The 9,708-nt window shown below is 39.4% G+C and overlaps 1 protein-coding gene across 4 annotated transcripts in view; it reads right to left on the bottom strand.

Moving 5' to 3' along the window:
• CUNH11orf49 (chromosome unknown C11orf49 homolog) overlaps positions 1-9,708 on the bottom strand; it is a 222,694-nt gene that overhangs the window by 117,021 nt on the left and 95,965 nt on the right. Inside the window, exon 1 of one of the 4 annotated variants that reach the window (XM_017529278.2) lies at positions 8,070-8,098. The exons of 2 other annotated variants lie outside the window; for them this stretch is intronic. The gene's annotated coding sequence lies outside the window, so the exon portion shown is untranslated. Of the gene's footprint in view, positions 1-5,137; positions 5,157-8,069; positions 8,099-9,708 lie in introns of those variants that run through there. One more of the 4 variants, XM_017529277.2, reaches the window with a different exon arrangement.

Consider the following 9,708-nt stretch of genomic DNA (forward strand, 5'->3'; position numbering starts at 1 on the left):
TAGCATCTTATTGTTTTGATTTGCATTTCACCAATGACTAATGATGTTGAGCATCTTTTCATATGTTGGCCATTTGGATATCTTCTTTGGTGAAATATCTATTCAAGTCCTTTGCCCATCTTAAAATTGGGTTGTTTTGTTGTTGTTGAGTTGCAGGAGTTCTTTCCATATTCTGGATATTCATTCCTTATTGGATATATGATTTGCAAATATTTTCTTCTATTGTGTGGGTTGTCCTTTCCCTTTCATGATATATCATCTGATGCACAAAAGTGCTTAATTTCGACGAACTCCGATTTATTTATATTTTTTGTTCCTTGTGTTTTTTGTCATATCTGTGAAATCGCTGCTAAATTTAATGTCATGAAAACTTTCCCCTATGTTTTCTTCTATGAGTTTTATAGTTCAATTTCATTCCTTCCCATGTGGGTATCCATTTTCCCAGCACCATTTGTTGAAAAGACTATCCTTTCCCTCCTGAATTGCACCTGCAGGAAATCAAATGACCATATATGTAAAAGTTTATTTCTGGGCTCCTTAATCTATTCCAGTGGTCTACATGTTTGTCCTTATACGAGTACCATAATACTTGAATTACTATGGCTTCATAGCAAGTTTTAGAGTTGGGAAGTTTGAATCTTCCAATTTTATACTCTTTTTTCAAGATTGTCCTGGCTATTCCATATGATTTTGAGGATTAGCTTTTCCACTTTAGTGAAAAATATTATTTGGAATTTTGATAGAAATTCTGTTGAATTGCCAGGCACAGTGGCTCACATCTGTAATCCCAGCACTTTGGGAGGCCGAGGCAGGCAGATCATGTGAGGTCAGGAGTTCAAGAACAGCCTGGCCAACAAAGTGAAACCATGTCTCTACTAAAAATAAAAAAATTAGCCAGGGGTGGTGGTGGGCACTTGTAATCCCAGGTACTCGAGAGGCTGAAGCAGGAGAATCGCTTGAACCCAGGAGGCAGAGGTTGTAGTGAGCTGAGATCATGCCACTGCATTCTAGCCTGGGCAACCAAATGAGACTCCAACTCAAAAAAAGAAAGAAAGAAATTGTGTTAAATCAACCAGTCTGGCCAACATGGCAAAACCCCATCTCTACTAAAAATACAAAAATTAGCCATGTGTGGTGGCACACACCTGTAATCCCAGCTACTCTTGCTCATTTATTTAATTAAATAAAAATAAATTTAATTAAAAATAAATTAAATTTATTTTTATGTTAACCTGTAGGTTAAATAAAAATAAACCTATAGGATAGATACATTGTAGAACCTGCATTACTCAGGCTGACCAGACAGAATACACAATGAATTTAAAAGATAGTTAAGTGCCTCCCAAGTAGTTAGGTCTACAGGCGTGTGCCACCATGCCTTGCTAATTTTTATATTTGTTGTAGAGACAGGGTTTTGCCGTATTGCCCAGGCTGGTCTCGAACTCCTGGGCTCAAGTGATCTGCCCACCTTGGCTGCTGAAAGTGCCAGGATTACAGGTATGAACCACCCCAACCTGGCCTCAAAGTCAGTTTTAAATAGTTCAACTATCTATTTTCTCTGGAGTAAATTATGTTTACTGGGTTTATTGACTTTCTCAACACTGGTTTTCCTCATGAATTCTGGAATTGCAGCATATAAGTTCATCTGAAGTAGGAGGCTTTCACTCTCTCCTGTGGATAGATCCTAGTTCAGAACCAGGTCTTGCACTGGATGACTTATGGCTCCATTCCTGATATGATACAGGGATATCATAGAGACTGTCACTGTACCCCTAAGGAGGTTGGACCACTAAGACCTGGCTGCAAGGCTGTCTGCTTCCTCTCACACCTCAAAGTTTTTGTTTTTTCACTAGACAGGGTCTTACTATGTTGCCCAGGCTAGTCTCAAACTCCTGGCTCAAGGAATTCTCCTGCCTCAGCTTTCCAAATAGCTGGGGCCACAGGCACGTACCACTGCACCTAGCTAAACCTCCAGGTTTTATGTGAGCCATTTCTCAGGCAGCAGTCATAACTTTTTTTGAGCCTCCCTTAAAGTGGTAGAGGCAGAAGGGGCTAGCTAGCTCCAGTGTCCTGCACTGTGTGTACACACTTTTAGTCTCCACCATTCCACAAGAAAAGAGCTTTCCGTTTCCTACGCCTTCTGAACCCAGAGCGCAGGGGGCATGTGGTTACAGTCCCACTCACTGCACTGCGGTTTTATTTAGTTCCTGGTCCACAGATGAATTTATATTAACTTTATGCATGGCTATGTCCTTAAAATTCTCTTCTTAGAAACTTTTATGTATCATTACCATGTGTGTAGAATGAATAAGAGGCCCAAGTCATAAACACTGCAAGCCATCATGACCAGAAATCCAAAACAAACATTTGACCTACCATGCTTAAAAATGTGTATTTGCACTAATTTTTCATTGTATTTGACTAAACCAAAAAGTTGCTTAATAGACATTAATCTTTCCTCTAAAGTAAAACAAAAAAGTTCCTAAAAATATCTTAAAGGCCATACAGAAGTATACCATATGTCTGCCATAAACAGATTTTGCCAAAACCAGTATTCAAATTTCATTGAGCAAATTTGTTTTTATTCTTTAAGTTGTTGGAGTTTTTCCTTGAAGATTTTAATTTAAAAAAACTTTGACATATTATAATTTCAAATTTACCAAGAAGTTATAACAGCACAAATAATTCTTGAATATTTTTTACCTGGATTACTCAATTTTGCTACATTTTCTCTCACTCGCTTTTTCTTTCTCTCAGCTCACTCTCTCTCTCTCTCTCTCACACACACACACACACACCCACACACACACACACGACACCTAAGTACATATGTATATACATATTATCAATTTTTGGAACTATTTAAGAGTAAGTTGTAGACAGGCTGCTCATTTACTCTTAAGAGTATTTCCTAAAAATAAGGAAACCAATCTACCTACCTACCTTCCTTCCTTCCTTCCTTCCTACCTTCCTTCCTTCCTTCCTTCTTTTCCTTTCCTCCCTCCCTCCTTTCTTCCCTCCCTCCCTCCCTCCTTCCTTCCTTCCTCTGTCTCTCTTTATCTTCTTTTTTTTTTTAGACAGGGACTTTGCTGTTGTCCAGGCTGAAATGCAGTGATGTGATCATAGCTCACTGTAGCCTTGAACTCCTGAGCTCAAGTGATCCTTCCACCTCAACCTCCTGAGTAGCTGGGACTACAAGTGCACACCATCATGCTTGGCTAATTAAAAAAAAAAACTATATATATATATATACATACATACATATATATATATATGTATGTATATATATACGTATATATATACATACATATATATATATATGTGTATGTATATATATACGTATATATATACATACATATATATATATGTATGTATGTATATATATACGTATATATATACATACATATATATATATGTATGTATGTATATATATATATATATATTTTTTTTTTGGTAGAGATTGGATATCGCTTTATTGCCTAGGCTGATCTCAAACTCCTGGCTTCAAGTGATCTTTCCACCTCAGTCTTCCAAAATCAGCCTCGAAAAGCCACTGAAGCCTAGGTTTAGCAACATCATTGAGAAGTGCAGCCTTAAGTTAAGTGGATCCTTGTTGGCGCAAAGGTGGCATGGGCAAGACCACTTGCAGTTGCAGCCTGGCCATCCAGCAAGCAAAGGGGCAGGAGAATATTCTGATCATCACAGACCTGGCCCACAGCATCTCAGATGGTTTTGTCCAGAAGTTCTCAAGGTACCTACCAAGGTCAAAGACTCTGACAGTCAACCTCTTCACTATGGAGATTGACCCCAGCCTGGGTGCAGCATAGCTGCCCAGTGAGTTCTGAGGACAACATGCTGAGCATGAGCAAGAAGTTGATGCAGGAAGCCATGCATGCCTTCCCCAGCATCGAGGAGGCCATGAGCTATGCTGAGGTTATGAGGCTGGTGAAGGGCATGAACTTCTCAGTGGTGGTGGTTGACATGGCAATCAGCAGATCAAGAACCAGGTCAAATCCCTTCATCTTACAAACATGCAACATGCTAGGCCTGGGGGACATGAACATAGATCTGCTGTCCTCCGTGCTGAAGCAGACACTGCCTATCATCTACTCTGTCAGCAAACAGTTCAAAGGCCCTCAGCAGATGACCTGCATAATCTGCGACTGTAACCCTGAGTTCCATCCCTGTATGAGACAGAGTGCCTGATCCAGGAGCTGGCCAAGTGCAAGACTGACACATACAACATCATCATCACCCATTTTCTCTTCCCCAACCCTGAAAACCCTGAAAGATATGTGAGGCCTGACACAACATCCAGGCCCAAGTATCAGAGCCAGATGGAAGACCTGTATAAAGACTTTTACATTATGAAACTGCCACTGTTTCCCCATGAGGTGCAGGGGGCAAAGTCAACACCTTCTCAGCTCACCTTACGGATCCTGATAAGCCCTGCAGCACCCAGCACCATTGCCCCAGCCCCAGCTGCCGCCATTTTATGCCCAACCTTCACTTTCCCCACCCTCCAGGACAGAGGTTACACAAATCCCACCCCCTCGGCCATAGTACAAGGGGAGCCACTTGGGGAGCAGATGTATGGTACATGCACCTGTCAGAAATAATTGAAGCATACCCTGAGAATTACTCTGTGGTCTGAGATGAATGTGTGTTCAGAGTTCTGAGTGAAGGAATTTGGGAATGACTAACCCAGAGATTCATTCCTTATCTATGAGAACAACTGAACCATCTGATCCATCCCATGGATCACAGGTCACATAGGGGATTGAGGCCCTTTGTTTTGGGTTGGAGGAAGGTTGCCAGGTGGAGGTTGTTAAGGGGAGGGTGCTAAGTGAAAATGCTGTATAAACTGCAGGCTTTTTAATAAGTGGTAGTGGTTCTCCTGTTCAGCCTGCTCCCCTTGGACTGCCCTGGATATAAATCCCGTCAGTAAACACTGTGTTTCGTTTGCTGGCTCCGTGTTGCTTCTTCAGCCTCTCAAACATGGTGCCACCCCTGTCGAAGTCAACAGGGGTCTAGCACAACAGGAACAGGGAGGGAGTCTATTCCCCTGGTAGGGGTAGAAGTGCTGTAGCTGCCCTCCCTGCGGTCCCTCCCTGCCGTCCCTCCCTGCCGTCCCTCCCTGCCGTCCCTCCCTGCCTCTTGCTCTTCAGTAAAATGATCTTAAACTGCAAAACAAAAGTTACAATGAAAATGACATGTAATGAAACAAAGTTATTTGAAAACCTGTTGTATAGGTTTCTTTGTAGAATGTACTTCAATTTGGATTTGTCTGATGCTTCCTCATAATTCAATTCAGGTTATGCCCCTTTGCCAGGATTATCACAAAGGTAATGCTGAGTTCTTTTCAGTGCCTCACATCCAGGGGCACTTGCTGATTAGTCTAATTACTGGGGATGTTAACTTTGATTCTTTGGTTAGAGCAGCAACAGCCAGATTTTGACACTATAAAGTTAGCCTTTGGAATGAATAAGTAGCCTGTGGAAAGATAATTTGAGTCTGTAGAAACATGTAGTTACTCTTCAAACTTTCATTCATAAATTTTAGTATCTATCAACAACTGTTGTCAGAAGCAATAATGAATATGAAGGTTTTGCCAAATGGTGATCTTTTTCCAACTACGTAGTTTCATCTACATTTTTAAGTTGACCTTCTACAATAGGGAAGAACTTTCCCTTCTTACTTAATTATATCATTGTGAACTCATAGATTCTTACTTTATTCAATAGATTATAATCCTTTAGTATCATTATTTATTTTTATGCTCAAATGATCCCATATTTGGCCATGGAAGCCCTTCAAGCTGACTTCTATGTCCCCTTGACATGTCCACATAATTCTCTGATCACTTCCTTCCTTTTTGATAGAATAAGATGTTCCAGGATCATCTTGTTCTTTCCCTAACTTACCCCGGAGCCAGCCATTTATCCAAGAAGCACAGTTGTTTTTAGTAAAGAATCGTGTTTAGAAACCAAGATCTAGGTAAGTGCTGGTTATGTTTATTGTTCTACGTGCTCACTGCCTTTCAGAATGCAGGGTTAAAAAACAGATGAAGGTGTATATTTATATACGCACAATACATGTGTACATACACATCTATATCCATTTCTATCTACATCTCTAACTGCATATCTATCTATAAAAATCTATGAATTCACATGGATTCAATTCCAGTTCAACACTACAGTTTACATATCTATCATCTCTCCCCTTTCCATATCTGAAATGTTTTTTCTAAAGTGAGAAAAAGGTTCCTATTGTCTATAACATATTTATTTGTTTGTTTATTCATAAACTGTACTGAGCTAGCTAACCCATTCCTCTGTGAAAAAGAAGCCTACTAATTAGAGTTTAATACTTGTTTAGAGTTGTTTTAGCCTAAGGGTATGTAGTCCACATATTGTATTTCTTAGATTAACTTCTCCAACCCCCTTTAGTATGCTATATTATTCATTTGAAATACAATTTGCTTTACTTACTTCTGTTTGTTTTCAAACAGGAGACTGGGGTCTCCCCCAATCTTGTTGAATATATATATATTGAATATATAATTACTTGTGTAAATGAAATATTAACATAGTTCCAAAAGTAAGACATGTACAAAAAATATCATCAGGTAAGTGACCTTTATATCTATCCCACTTTGATCTTTTCACTGCATTTCACTAACATCTTATAGATAATGAATCTCACTGGTCTCTGGTTTATTCTTCCTGTGTGCATATTTTTTTCTCAGATGAACAAATACATGTATATACAGTTGACCTTTAGCAGCATGGATTTGAACTGTGTGGGTCTACTTATACATGGATTTTTTCAATAAATATGTTAGAAAATTTGGAGGGATTTGCAACAATTTAAAAAACTCACAGTCCAACTGTGCATCCTAGACATATTGGAAAAATTAAGAAAAAGTATGTCGCAAATGCATAAAATATGTAGACACTAGTCTATTTTATCATTTACTACCATAAAATATACACAAATCTGTTATAAAAAGTTAACATTTAGCAAAACTGACACACACACTTACAGACCATACACGGTGCCATTCACAGTGGAAAGAAATGTAAGCAAACATACAGTATTAAATCATAACTGTATAAAATTAACTGTACCTCATACTGTACTACTATAATAATTTCATTCATAGCCACCTCCTGTTGCTATTGCAGTGAGCACAAGCGTTGCAAGTATCTGCTTAAAACACCACGTTATGCTAATCATCTCTGTGTGGGCAGTTCATTTCTCCAGTAAATTGTCAATCACAGTAAAAAGTGATCTCTCATGGTTCTCATGTATTTTTCATTGTTCTCAGTGCAATATCATAAACCTCCAATAACACCATCAGACCCATATGAAGTGTCACTAGTGATGCTGGGAGTACTCCCAAGAAGCAGAGAAAATTCATGACATTACAAGAAAAAGCTGAATTGCTTGACATACATCATAGATTGAGATCTGCAGCTGTGGTTGCTCTCCATTTCAAGAGAAATGAATCTAATGTCAGGACAACTGTAAGCAAAGGAAAGGAAATTCATGAAGCAGTTGCTGCAGTTACATCAGCAGGTATAAAAACACTGTACTTTTGGTGAAATATTTTTTTATCTTGTCTTGAAAATGCAGCTTTTATATGAGTGCAGGATTTCTATAAGAAAGGCATACCTAATATGACCCTAATATGATATGAGAAAAAGTGAAGTCATTACATGACAACTTAAAGCAAAAGGATGGTGAAGGGTCTAAAGCGGGAGAATTTCATGTCAGTAAAGGATGATTTAATATTTTAGAACAAGTTTTGGCTTAAAAAATATCAGAATATTGGAGAAGTAGCTTCTGCCAACCAAGAGGCAGCAAACAAGTTTCCAGATGCCAATAAGAAAATTATTGAGGAAGCCAGGTACAGTGGCTCATGCCTGTAATCCCAGCACTTTGGAAGGCTGAGGTGGGAGGATTGCTTGAGCCCAGGAGTTTGAAACAGCCTGGATAACATGGAAAAATGCCATCTCTACCAAAAATAAAATTAAAAATTAGCTGACCATGGTGGCACACACCTGTAGTCCCAGCTACTCAGGAAGCTGAGGCATGAAGCACAGTCAAGCACAGGAATTCAATGTGGTGTGAGCTGTAATCATGCCACTGCACGCCAGCCTGGGCAACACAGTGAGACACTGTCTCTTAAAAAAAAAAAAAAAAAANAAAAAAAAAAAAAAAAAAGCTTTTTAAAATCATTGAGGAAAAAGGATATCTGCCTGAGTGGTTTTTTAATGCAGATGATAGTGCCCTATTCTGGGGAGAAAATGCCACAAAGGACACTTGTTAGGAAGAGAAGCAAGTACCAGGATTTAAGGCAGAAAGGGATGGGCTAACTCTATTTTGTGCAAATGCAGTCAGGTTTATGATTAGGACTGCCCTTATCTATAAAGCTGCAAACCCCTGAGCTTTGAAGGAAAAAGATAAACACTAGTTGCCAGTTCTGGTTGCACAAGAAGGCCTGAACAATGGGAATCATTTTTTCTAGACTGGGTTTCATCAATATTGTTCCTGAAGTCAGGAGGTACCTTTCTAGTAATGGACTGTCTTTTAAAGTTCTTTTCAATTGGACCATTCCCCTGGCCACCCAGAACCCATGAGTTCAACACCAAAGGTGTCAAAGTAGTCTATAATAACGTTTCTAATTCAGCCCCTCGGTGAGGGGATCATAAGGACCTTTAAGGCTCCTTATACATAGTACTCTACTGTCAACACCACGGAAGATAATCCTGATAGAACATCAAGAAAGTCTGGGAGGATTACACCATTGAAGATGCCATTGTTGTTACAGAAAAAGCCATTGAGCCCCAAACAATAGATTCCTGCTGGAGAAAACTGTAACCAGATGTTGTACATGACTTCACAGGATTTATGACAGAGCCAATCAAGGAAATCATGAAAGAGACTGTGGATATGGCAAAGGTGAGGGAAGGGTTCCAAGAAATGGATCTTGGAGAAATTCAAGAGCTAACAGACCTCACATCAGAGGAATTAACAGAAGACAACTTGGTGAAGGTGAATGCTTCTGAACCAGTGCTGGAAAAGAAGACATAGAAGAGGAAGAAGACACAGAAGTAGGGCCAGAAAACAAGCTGACATTAGACAGTCTGGCAGAAGAGTTCCAGTTATTCCAGACTGCTTTTCACTTCTCTCATGACAGAAATTCTTCATAGACACTTCATGACACAGGCACTGACACTAAAGCAAATGGAAGAAAAATTAGTACCATATAGAAACATTTTTAGAGACATAAAAAGGCAAAAAAAAAATCAGATAGAAATCACCATGTATTTTCATAAAGCTATACTGAGTGTGCCTGCCTCTCCTGCCTCTCCTTCTACTTCCTCCACCTCTTCCCCCTCTGCCACCCTTAAGACAGCAAGAACAACTCCTCCTCCTCCTTCTCTTCCTCAGCCATCAAGAAGACAAGGATGGAGAGCTTTATCATGATCTACTTTCACTTAATAAATAGTAAATATATTTTCTCTTCCTTTTGATTTTCTTAATAACATTTTCTTTTCTCTAGCCTACTTTGTTGTAAGAATACAGTATATAATAGATATACCAGTGGCTCAAGCCTGTAATCCCAGCACTGTGGGAGGCCGAGGCGGGTGGATCACGAGGTCAAGAGATCGAGACCATCCTGGTCAACATGGTGAA

This window comes from Cebus imitator, unplaced genomic scaffold, assembly GCF_001604975.1.
Source record: "Cebus imitator isolate Cc_AM_T3 unplaced genomic scaffold, Cebus_imitator-1.0 Scaffold58, whole genome shotgun sequence".
Lineage (NCBI taxonomy): Eukaryota > Metazoa > Chordata > Mammalia > Primates > Cebidae > Cebus > Cebus imitator.